Genomic DNA, 13,188 nt, shown 5'->3' with positions numbered 1-13,188 from the left:
CTGGAAGTGGATACAGCAGCACTGTGGATAGCACTGTCACCCCACCCCACAGATCTATCGAGTAAGTAATGATGCTCGTTACTTTTCATCTCCCAACATCTGTCTCACATTAAATTCTAGCCTTCATGCTATTGAGCTGACATGCAACCGCAATGTTACATACATTACCTTACATTAATGGCATTTGGCAGACGCTCTTATCCAGAGCGACATACAGTTGATTAGACTAAGCAGGAGACAATAGCCCCCTGGAGAAACGCAGGGTTACAGGCCTTGCTCCAGGGCCCAATGGCTGGGCGGATCTTATTGTGGCTACACCGGGATTTGAACCACCAGCCTTGCTTGTCCCAATCATGTACCTTAACCACTACACTACAGGCTGCCCCGCAATGCGTTTAGCATGTAAACTCAGTAAAAGGGCTGAGTAAAGCCTATGTCCAGTGACACTGTAAGATACTTTGAACAGTGTCCTTACTTGCTTGGAGTCTCGTCCAGGACCAGTACCACCTCAGAACCAATAGCATCCCCAGGGTGGCCAGCGCTACAATCACCACCCTGACCACTGTCTCAGTGCTCCACCCTGTGTGAGAGGGAACATGGGGTTAGTGTGTCTGATGTAGTCTGTTCTCAGATTCAGTGTGTCTGATGTAGTCTGTTCTCAGATTCAGTGTGTCTGATGTAGTCTGTTCTCAGATTCAGTGTGTCTGATGTAGTCTGTTCTCAGATTCAGTGTGTCTGATGCAGCCTGTTCTCAGATTCAGTGAGTCTGATGTAGCCTGTTCTCAGATTCAGTGTGTCTGATGTAGCCTGTTCTCAGATTCAGTGTGTCTGATGTAGCCTGTTCTCAGATTCAGTGTGTCTGATGTAGTCTGTTCTCAGATTCAGTGTGTCTGATGTAGTCTGTTCTCAGATTCAGTGTGTCTGATGTAGTCTGTTCTCAGATTCAGTGTGTCTGATGTAGTCTGTTCTCAGATTCAGTGTGCCTGATGTAGTCTGTTCTCAGATTCAGTGTGTCTGATGTAGTCTGTTCTCAGATTCAGTGTGTCTGATGTAGTCTGTTCTCAGATTCAGTGTGTCTGATGTAGTCTGTTCTCAGATTCAGTGTGCCTGATGTAGTCTGTTCTCAGATTCAGTGTCTGATGTAGTCTGTTCTCAGATTCAGTGTGTCTGATGTAGTCTGTTCTCAGATTCAGTGTGTCTGATGTAGTCTGTTTCTCAGAGTCAATGTGTCTGAGGTATTCTGTTGTCAGATTCAATATGTCGCTATTTTTTTTATTCATTTTTAATTTGATGAAAGTTTTCATGGAAATAATGTTCATGCAGACATCCATGCAATATCCCAGGAAAGCAGTTACAGGTTACACTCTGCACTTCCGTGTTATGTCGCTCTGGATAAGAGCGTCTGCTAAATGCCTTGTAATGTAATGTAATGTAATACAGGCAGCCTGGCAGGCTGGTTTCTGAACATGGCGTGCTGGTTTGTTACTTTCTTAACTGCAGGCTCATCCATGCGGTACCGAGGGGTGCCTTAACCCACTGAGCCCCGCCCCAGCCTTTCAGGAGGACATAACTCTACGAATGTCTGCCCTTGTGATTGATTACAAACGCAGCTCATCAGCAAGGGCTGTGGGATGGAACTGTTGTGTTTGTGTCTTATTTTCGGTCCCTTACTCAAGCCATATGTTGAAGCAGGAGTGAACAAGTGAAAAATCATTGTCCTCCAGATTCAAACTGCTGTTCCTAAAGACCTTAAGACCGTCTTACTATTTGTCTCAGACCGCCATGGTGTCCATTGACTCCCCGTGATGCAGGCAGTGCAATGGGTGAGGAGGGTGTGGTTGGAAGGTGTCGCTGTTTGTGAGGACAGAGGCCTAACCCATCCCTATGGTTGGAGGATTGTACCTTGCTTGATGTGCGTTTTTGGCAGCGTGAGGTGCAGGGGGACCTGTGCTCTGAGCACGCTCCCTGTGAACACCACACAGGCCCAGTGTAGCTGGTCTTCAGTGAGGCTGGGCAGGGTGAGGCTGAGCATTGTTTTTGGGGCTCTCTCTGTCAGGACCTCCTGTTTTACGAGCTCCCCCCTGCCCCCCTTCATCCGGAGCCAGGCCAGAGTCACAGGGTTGATCCCCAGCGATATCTCACAGTTCAGCACAACTGACTGATTCCTGGACAGACCACCAGGGGGCTCTGCAGAGACTGAGAGAGTACATGCATTACTAATTTATCAGGAAAAATGCAGATATCATCCATTATTAGTAATGGAGTTTCCGTAAAGCGCACTACCTTCATGATATTGGATCAACACTTCTGTTGCTTACTGTTTGCTGATGATGAAGCATGACACAGAATTTTGTAAAACAAACAAACAAACAAACTAAAACCAAAAAAGCTAACTTAATAAGCGTCATGTTCAATCAAATTGCAATGTATTCAGTCCTGTAAATTGAGTAATCTGTAAACTTACCCTGAATAGTTACCAGAGTTACTGTAGCTTCCACGTGTCCATCATAAAAACAACTGTACCTTCCACTGTCGCCAAACTTCACTGGTGAGATTCTCAGAGGAAACTTATGCCCATCATAGACATCAAATGAGAATCTTTCTTCATCTATCTCCATGGAAACTGACACATCCTTGTGTTTATCAGCTAAGATCAGAAGGATAAAGGACTGAGGCAATGGGGCCCAAAACCACTCAGTTTTATTGTATGAGTTGTGAGAATGGCAGATTAGCACCACCTCACTGCTGTTCAAACTCCCTCTGTACAGAGTGGGGTGTGTGTTCAATGTACCTGCAGAAATAAGTTGTGGTTAGAATCAATTTATGTCCAGTTGGCACATGTAATCATGCTACAGGTAGTGAGCAACAAATGTTAATAACTGTGCGCAAGTCAGCCAACTCACACAGAGGTGTTGGAAGATGGAAGCCTCATTACAGAATAGCCCATGAACAATATAGCACCTCTTACAGCCATGCAAGCTATAATTACAGACAGACCAGCATGCCTACAGGTCTATGTCAGAACATGGCATGCCAGTACTTTCTAAAATTAAAATATACCATTAATATATATGATAATATATATAACTTATGAATAATATTAATTTTTTACTTTTTTAAAAACCATAGTATATTAGAGTCAAACATAACTGTCGTTTCTATCTACAGTAATGAGTGAGTCATTACATTACATTACATTAATGGCATTTGGCAGACACTCTTATCCAGAGCAACGTACAACAAAGTGCATACCCATAACCATTTTTTGTTTGTTTGTTTGGTTTTTTTAAACAAAAAATCAAACAAACAACAAACAAAGCAAAATTATGACCAAACCCCTTAACTAGCCAAACACTGCTTACCTAGACAAACTAAAAATACTGATACACAAAAAAGTAAATCACAGAAAGACCACAATTAAGGTTCACAGGGAGGTAGGGAGGGACAGGGAGAGGTGCTGCTTGAAGAGGTGTGTCTTCAGTTTGCCCTTGAAGGTGTGAAGAGTTTCTACAGTTCTGACCTCAACAGGTAGTTCGTTCAACCATCGTGGAGCCAGAACAGACAGTAGTCGTGAGCGTGAGGTGGAAGTTCGGAGAGAGGGAGGTGCCAAGCGGCCTGTGGAGGCTGAACGAAGAGGTCTGGCAGGGGTGTAGGGTTTGATGATTTTTTTGTAGATAAGCTGGGGAGGACCCCTTAAATGCTTGGAAGGCTAGCACCAATGTTTTGAATTTGATGCGAGCCATGACAGGCAGCGAGTGGAGGGAAGTAAGCAGGGGGGAGACATGTGAGTTTTTGGGAAGGTTGAAGACCAGACGAGCTGCTGCATTCTGGATAAGTTGGAGGGGTCTGATGGCGGACGCTGGGAGGCCAGCCAAGAGGGAATTTCAGTAGTCCAGGCGGGACAGAACCATCGATTGGACCAGGAGCTGGGTCAAGTAGGGGGAGAGAAAGGGGCGGATTCTCCGTATGTTGTATAGAGTATAAAGTCATGCCTACAGTATGCATTTACATTTTGTAGTTTCCATTTTTATTATTATTATTATTATTATTATTATTAATATTATTATTTTTTTATTATCTAACAACCTTTATTTCAGATGGAAACATGCTTGTCGGACCATTGTTTGTTGGAATTTCAACATTAAAATGTTAGAATACTGATTACTTTTTTTAAACAAACGCACATGTTGTAACTTCAGTGGCGAGTCTTTTTTCTTTCTGTCCTTCAAATAAATTTGGTGCTGAATAGGGGTCTGAGAATATCCTAATCCCCCTAATTTGGAGAATCTCATGACTGTTTATAGCTGCGCAATCCCTCATACGTAGTGTCAGCAGCCTCCTTCTTTTCACACCACAGCCCACAGCCCACAGCCAAGCTCCCACAGAGGTAGAATAAATATTCTGCAAACTTGCCACATGCAGTATCTGCATTTACATACACTACACTGGATTTTTAAGATGACTAGGGTAGCACATGGATTCATCTTGAGTGTTAAGACACCACATTTCTGCTTATAAAAAAGAAAGGTAAAAGCTAACAATGCTTTCATAGAAGCTCCACTGAAAAATGTATGCAGAGTATCATACCCTCATTGACTCGAAATGTTTGGGGAACGCTGAAAATAAGCGCTCCGTTCCATCGGAGTGTGCACTTATATGTTCCCGCACTGTACTGCTCAGCACTGTGGATGATGATGTGAGCAGTGTTGTTGTAGAGCAGCGTTGTGTTAGCAGTGGGTTCTCTGTCCCGTTCCCAGGCCAGTGTAGCTGAATCTGGAAGGTGGGATACCTCACAGCTCAAGGTCACATCAGAACCTTCATTTATTATGGACCTGGGCGATTGATTCACTGGAGGAGGAAAGAGATATTGATTTAGAGAATGGTAAACCTTTTCATCAAATCATTGTGTGGGCTACATCTCAAAACTATGGTAATTGAATTTAAAGCGATATTTAATATACAGTCCTCCAGTTCTGTGTTGAGAGTTCAAAGAAAAACATAACTGAAAATACATTTTAACCAGTCACTTGTGCTATGTATTCTTAAAAACAGGCTAATGTTATCTAAATCATTTCAGAATTAATAAAGAATTGATTTAGAACATGAGATAGATGAGTACTATTTTTCCTGGTGTATTGATTCCGTTTTACATATCATTTCAATCTAACATCAAATTCAAATAAAAATTCAAATTCAATACTTTGTGAAAGTAAAATACAAGATATAACTATGTTATGCGTTATGTATTTTATGTAGTATAATAGATATCTTTTTTACTGTACATTCATGACTTACAACCTACATAAAAGAGTACATTTACCTTTTACAGCAGACACTTTAATCTGGGCCAAGTTGACTTTCTCTGGTTTAGTTTGAATAAAAGTAAAAACCCCTGCGTTCAGTAACTGTGGTTCCAGACGAATGCCATACTTGCTTTCCTTTGAAATAGAAAAAATCCTTGAATTCCACACAAAGGCTCCATTGGACTGTATAGTTATTATCACTATTGCATAGCTTCCATCATGTGATGTCCACTCCCAGATGAATTCTGTCCCTTTGGGCTCAGCTGGGGCTTGTAGAGAGATGCGTTGTCTCTGCCCAGGAACAAAGTATTTGTATTGTACCAACACTGCAGAAAGAGAAAAATATACCAAATAATACCAAGATCCAACTGAGAAAGGCATGACAGTATTGCATGTCAATGTGGAGGTTAATTGCAGTTAACCCAGATTTGCTCATACCAGCTGTAGTCCTGCTTTTATACCTGTGCAAGATCTGCACCATGTCTTTTTCTACACTCAGGGTTGTTGTAGCATTTTACAAAACTATTCTCTTTTAGCTGACACTTCCTGGAGTGGGAACCTGGCAAGGAGAAATTTGATCTGTTTGCAGGACACGATCAACATTTCAATCTTCTGTTGATGTTGTTATATTGTGAATTTTTCCAAGCAAAAACATGCATTTTTCTGGGTAGTGAACGGAGTCATTGTAAATATCTGCAAAATAATTTTAGAATGTGTCTGTATAACTGCATGTATCCTGATAATAATAATAATTATATTATTAATATTGAATTAATATTTTAATATGAAAATAATTAAAATTTTAAACAGGCTGAGTAACTACCTGGCATTTCACAGATTAAGGCAGTATGTGGGGTCAAAAACTGAAAAGACGAAAAATTGGTCTAGGTAATTTATTACAGTACTTATCTGTGTCACATACTCCTCTTATAATTAAGACTGTATTATATCTGTGTGAGATCTATCTATGAATATGTAAGTAAATGTATAACTAAGGCAGAAAGAAAGACTCACCCTCAGCTGAAAGTGTGTGACAGTACCATGATATCCAGAGTAGGGTCCACCACTGTACCATCCCCATGACTTCTGCCCTATACAGGCTTCTTACTGGTGCCTAACTTCTGCTCTACACAGCCTTCTTACTGGTGTCTAACTTCTGCTCTACACAGCCTTCTTACTGGTGTCTAACTTCTCCCCAACACAGCCTTTTTACTGGTGTCTAACTTCTCCCAAACACAGCCTTCTTACTGGTGTCTAACTTCTCCCCAACTCCTTTTTACTGGTGTCTAACTTCTCCCAAACACAACCCTTCTGGTTACTGGTATCTAACTCCCGCCCTACACAGCCCTTCTGGTTACTGGTGTGTACCTTCTTTCCATGATATAACTTCTCATGAAATGGCTAGAATAAGAGGAAGTACAAACCACTTTGTCTAAACTGTGTTCTGCAACAGATTTCACACGTTTAATGAGTCTTCTGAAATCTATGGTTCTGCTCTTGGCTGTGCTCAGCACTGTGACATCTTTGACATCTGAAGTAATAAAGCTATCGTTTAACTAATGTTTACTTCAGTTCGTAGAATGATGCTCTTTTTTGTGCACAGATATATTATTATTATTATTTATTTTATTTTTTTTATTAAAAAAATTCCACTTATGATGACGACTATGTTTAGAACAGCATTCTATGTGTATTCTCCTAGTTCTGGATGTGATGCTTTGACTTATGGTAGAACCTATGCACTTGTAAATCGCTTTGGATTAAAAGCGTCTGCCAAATGACAAAAATGTAAATGTAAAAATGAGTAAAGTGCTCATCCCCAAAGTATATGGAACACACTTTACTGGCTTCTGTTTGAAACTGTTTCACTACTGAAGCTGCAAGACTTCACATGAAAGCATGACGTGTGAACATGGCGGCCTGTCGCATAGTGGTTAAGGTAAATGACTGGGACCTGCAAGGTCGGTGGTTCTAATCCCGGTGTAGCCACAATAAGATCCGCACAGCCGTGGGGCCCTTGAGCAAGGCCCTTAACCCTACATTGCTCCAGGGGAGGATTGTCTCCGGCTTAGACAACTGTACGTCACTCTGGATAAGAGCGTCTGCCAAATGCCAATAATGTAATGTAAAAGATCCTCTGTCATCTGACATCCTGCTAGACAGGCAAGGCAGGTCATATCTGTTTCTGGATTTCAGACAAACGTCCTGCATACACACCGGCCCTCCAGGACTGGAGTTGCCCATCTCTGCTATAATCCTGCATACACACCGGCCCTCCAGGACTGGAGTTGCCCATCTCTGCTATAATCCTGCATACACACCGGCCCTCCAGGACTGGAGTTGCCCATCTCTGCTATAATCCTGCATACACACCGGCCCTCCAGGACTGGAGTTGCCCATCTCTGCTTGGCAAACTGGAGTCCCCGGAGGAAACCCACAGACAGGGGCATGACTCGCAAACTGATATACGTAACTGTGTTTGTCTTTTGTCTGCTCTTTTCTGTGCCTGTCATGGTACCATTACCATGGCTGATGCCCTACCCAGCCCTTGTTCCTGGTGTCTGCTTGTTTTACCAGGTGCTGTAAACTTCACAGGCTAAAGAAAGAGGACGTGCAAACTGTGTCACAAACATCCTTTGGAGGAGAGATGCGGTTACAGCGCCTTCTGCAGGGGGAAATGGCAATGTCGGCCTGCAGTCATAGCTGTGATAATCCATCCATCCATCCATCCATCCATCCATTATCTTAACCCGCTTATCCTGAACAGGGTTGCAAGGGGGCTGGAGCCTATCCCAGCATACATTGGGCGAAAGGCAGGAATACACCCTGGACAGGTCGCCAGTCCATCGCAGGGCACACACACCATTCACTCACACACTCATACCTACGGGCAATTTAGACTCTCCAATCAGCCTAACGTGCATGTCTTTGGACTGTGGGAGGAAACCGGAGTACCCGGAGGAAACCCACGCAGACACGGGGAGAACATGCAAACTCCGCACAGAGAGGCCCCGGCCGACGGGGATACGAACCCAGGACCTCCTTGCTGTGAGGCGGCAGTGCTACCCACTGCACCATCCGTGCCGCCACGCTGTGATAATAAGAATTATTATTATTATCATTATAATTATAGTAATACATTCAAATAAAGTCACAGGTCGACAGTAAAGCTTTGAAAGCAGAGACTGCACCAGACACAGCTGATCGGGCAGTCTGTCCCACAGGCTCAGGGAGCAGGGAGCTGGATCGCCCACAGTACAGAGCCCAGCTCTGGGCACGGCCGAGAGCCCACGGCTGTACAACCACAGTGAGAGGGGGATTACAGGGGAGACTGAAGTCCTAAGAGGCAGGATGAGATATTCTGAACTGGATCAGTTAGTCTGACCTAGAGTTATTCTTGAGATGAGTGGGTGGGGGGTTGGATGCGAAATGCACGACTCAGACAAAAGGGATGTAATAAAGTCCCGTCAGGGCTTTATTTGGGGAATGTCCAGTGAGCGTAATCAAAAACAAGCAAAGTTCATACACGTGAAATCCAGCCAAAACCAAAGTACAGTACCGAGGGAGAAGGCAGTCTCCTAATCTGTACATCATTCAAAAAGTCCAGTAATCAGGAAAGCTGTCAGCGGGGCAGAAGTACAGGCGGACGGTAGGCAGGCTCGGGGTCGATGACGGCGCAAGAGTCAAGACCGAAGTCTGCTCCGCGGGGCAAAAGCACAAAGACAGCAGTTTTCAGCCGAGCAGGATGGTTTGCTTTGATATGTTATAAATGTTTGAATATTGGCATTTTTACTGCATTTCACAAAGTGTCACTGGCCATTTTCCACAGCAGTCTGAAGACACATCTCTTCACACTGTACCTTGACTCCTCTGCGGGTGTACCAAGTGAAGACTCATCTCTTCATACTGTACCTTGACTCCTCTGTGGGAGTACCGTGATCTATTGCCACTTTGTTGTTCACTTTTGTTGTCTAATCTAGGTGCTGTTGTTTTTGTATTTACTTTTTTGTATTTGCATTTGTATTTGTGGTACTGTAGAAATACTTGGCCTATTTTCCATGTGTCCTGGAAATGCTGTCCATGGCGGTAAAATGGTTTCTTGGTTAATTGTAGCTTTTCTAACCAGCTCCGTATGTTTTAATGACCTTGATACACATTTTTTTTGTTTAAAAAAATACAATTTAATGTAGCGCAATGAAATGGACAATATGAGTGTGCTAATTGACCTTGTCATGCAATGGAACAGAAAAACAAATAGAAAATAAATTATGAGAAAAAAATTTTATTATAAAGTTTTTGGAGAGGGTATGTATTTCCATCTAATAAAAAAAAAAACTCACCCAATGAAATGGTGAAAAACAAGCAGTTATTATACATGAAGAAAACTTAAAACACAATCAGTGAAAGAATAGAAAAATTATATTACATTACATTATTGGCATTTGGCAGATTTGGTGCACTGAAAGACCCAAGAGGGCCTATTTGATTCATTTGATTAATATTTATGAAAACTGTTTTTATACAGCGCAAAGCAATAGGATATATACTTCCAAATGCAGCTTACACAGCTAAAAAAAAAAATTTATGAAATGAAAGATTTAGACACACTGAGAAGGAATACACAGACGCAGGTTGTGTTTGGTGGCTCATCAATACGTTAGGTTGGCAGGACGCATCGCAATGTCAAACCGGTGAGACGACACAATTCTGCTGGTTCCTGCAGATCATTCAGTCGGCTGAAGGCTTTAGCCCTTTGGCTAACGATGTGGCAAAGGGGAGACGGTTATGTCTGTTATACATTCCACACACACTGATAAGGGAAAATATTTTTGAACGCGTGCCCGTTATGTCCTCGTAAAACGTATTAAAATACTGCAAGTGCAGGCCTATCGTTCCCATATTTCAACCACTGAAATGATTAACAGAGGAAGAAAAAAAAGGTATGTGCTAACTGGCGATGAAATGCAAACCATGCTAAAAGCTGGACATGTCGGCTAACTGGCTTTTGAGAAGGTGAGTTTCTGATTTAGGCCTGACTAATGATTCGTGCCGCAGCCTCCGTATGGAGGGGCCTTAAGGTACTACCCGGAATTCCGTATAGTGGTTACCTTCGTAGTTACAATCGTTCCGTGCATTCCGGACAGCAACACGCGCTACAGAGTCAATAAAGTGGCTTTGTTTGACAATCCAGATCAATACCGAGCACGCTGTAAGATTAACATTTTTGGCGACGTACGGACCGCCCGCCAGCACCGGAATCTCTGGAACCACCGTACGAAGGCTGTCGCATGAAGCACGAATCAGACTTCATCCAGACATGTCTTGCAAGATAGCCACTAAGCTAATTGGAGATAATTTCACCATAGTTAGTCCTGACAGATGGTCGGCAATAGCTTTGGCATTGTCGTGGCTAGGAAACAACAGACTTCAAAGTCCAATCTCCAGTTCGTTGAAAAATAACTTCACGAGGGAAAAGATACCACGGCAGCAAGCTCTCCAGAAAAATCTGACTTTATTGGCACAAGTGCACAACAGCCGGTTCAACTCTGCAGAGTCGAACCTTGAATGTCAGTTTTATACCCATTTTATGCACTGTTCTTATCTCAACTCCTAAAACATTCCTAAAAACATCAGCTGACTTGGCTGCCCTACAATGATTAAGTACTCCTTGGTACCAACACCATGGTGGAAAATCACCCCATTTACTTCTTAAAAAATAAATGCTTTTAATACATTTGAACAGGCATACAAGACATCTTGCTTGTAAGCTGTTTTTTTTTTTTAACAAAAAGGAACCATTAAAAATAGGAATTATGCAAAACATGGTGCAATTTTGTACTTTCCAATACATGGTGCCTTTCGGTACTTTCCACAGCATATAAATAATTTTATTCAACTTCAGATTACACATGGGTCACTTATGCACTTCTAACACAAACTTATGAGCAGTGAATCATTGAAAATATACAGACATACTAAACATTTGATTAAAACTCTCCTCTAAGTGACTAAATGTTCCTCCTATACAACATACGGAGAATCCGCCCCTTTCTCACCCCCTACTCGACCCAGCTCCTGGTCCAAGCGATGGTTCTGTCCCGCCTGGACTACTGCAATTCCCTCTTGGCTGGCCTCCCAGCGTCCGCCATCAGACCCCTCCAACTCATCCAGAATGCAGCAGCTCGTCTGGTCTTCAACCTTCCCAAATACTCACACGTCACCCCCCTGCTTACTTCCCTCCACTGGCTGCCTGTCATGGCTCGCATCAAATTCAAAACATTGGTGCTAGCCTTCCAAGCAGTTAAAGGGTCTTCCCCAGCTTATCTACAAAAAATCATCAGACCCTACACCCCTGCCACAGGCCGCTTGGCACCTCCCCCTCTCCGAACCTCCACCTCACGCTCACGACTACTGTCTGTTCTGGCACGGTGGTGGAACGAACTCCATGTTGAGGTCAGAACTGTAGAATCTCTCCCCACCTTCAAGTGCAAGCTGAAGACACACCTCTTCAAGCAGCACCTCTCCCCATCCCTCCCTACCTCCCTGTGAACCTTAATTGTTGTCTCTGTGACTTGCTTTGTGTATCGGTATTTTTAGTTGGCTAGGTAAGCAGTGTTTGGATAGTTAACTGTGGTCACTTTTGCTGTGTTTGTTTGTTTCTTTGTTCTCAAAAAAAAAAAAAAAAAAAAAGACCCTGGTCCTTATCTTTGTTGTACGGGTAGCAATTGAAATTGTACTTCCATCTAGGGTCTTTCAGCGAACTTATCCCTGGTTATGGGTATGCACTTTGTTGTACGTCGCTCTGGATAAGAGCGTCTGCCAAATGCCAATAATGTAATGTAATGTAAAAAATGTAGTTCTTTAGCCTGGTGCATTCTTTGCATTCTTTGCTCTCATTTCGACAGTTGACATTGTGGTTTCTTGCGTTTTCATAAGCTCAGCTGTAATTAATGTTAATAAAAAAAGTCATTTTATTTGATAACAAGCAGCGTACATGTGATATATTGATTACAGGCCACTTACATATATTGATACACTTTCAACATTAATCATTAAGAGTTTTGGAGGAACCAGCTTGCTCATTAGGGTTGAGTCTGAGTTTGACTTGCAAAGTAATGAATCATAATAAGGAGGGAGATCTCTTGTTCTGTGAATTTTCCCTACAGCATGTTTCAATTTCATACTAATAATGATAACATAATCAGTTAACACCCTGTACATGTATTGATGCGCCCATATTTTATATTTTCATAATTTATGTGTATTCACCGAGGACTTCATTAGAATTTTTTTTTTTATTCCCATATTTCAGTATTTTTGCACGAAATTAAAAGATGTATTGCTGTACCAGTTTATATTCCGTATTTTCGTATTCGTATTCCGTGTAATTGTAACCCACACTAAGTTGGTAAGGTAGTGATGGCGTTCCTTTAAGAAGTTTTTGCCGCATTTTAGGCTATTTTCTGTGGTAGCGTCACAGTTTACGGCAATAGTAAGGAGGGCAGTATAAATGCACTGGTAGAGCATGTGCGCGCCAGAGCCTAAGTGTGTAGACTTGAGGCAGTAGCAGTACAGTCCTGTGCAGTAACCGCTGCACCCACTGGCGATAATTCTTGCTCCTACAGAGTTTGCAATTGCATGCCTCTCATATTAGGTGTCGGAGACTGAGAAGAGTTCGTCTTGGGTCATCCGTCAGGTGCCCCGTGGACACCACTAGAGGGAGCCCCGCTGCCGCTCATCAATTTTCTTCCTTTCGTCAACGGAATCAAGTAGGAATTGGAACGGAATTTTTAAGACACGGGTACCCGTTTGACTTTAACTCCTACGGTTTTTTTTTTGGGTTTTTTTTTTGGGGGGGGGGGGGGTTCTCCAAACAAACAAACAT

This window comes from Conger conger, chromosome 3, assembly GCF_963514075.1.
Source record: "Conger conger chromosome 3, fConCon1.1, whole genome shotgun sequence".
In the NCBI taxonomy this organism is placed as follows: Eukaryota; Metazoa; Chordata; class Actinopteri; order Anguilliformes; family Congridae; genus Conger; species Conger conger.
Note: the sequence above shows the minus strand (reverse complement) of the source record.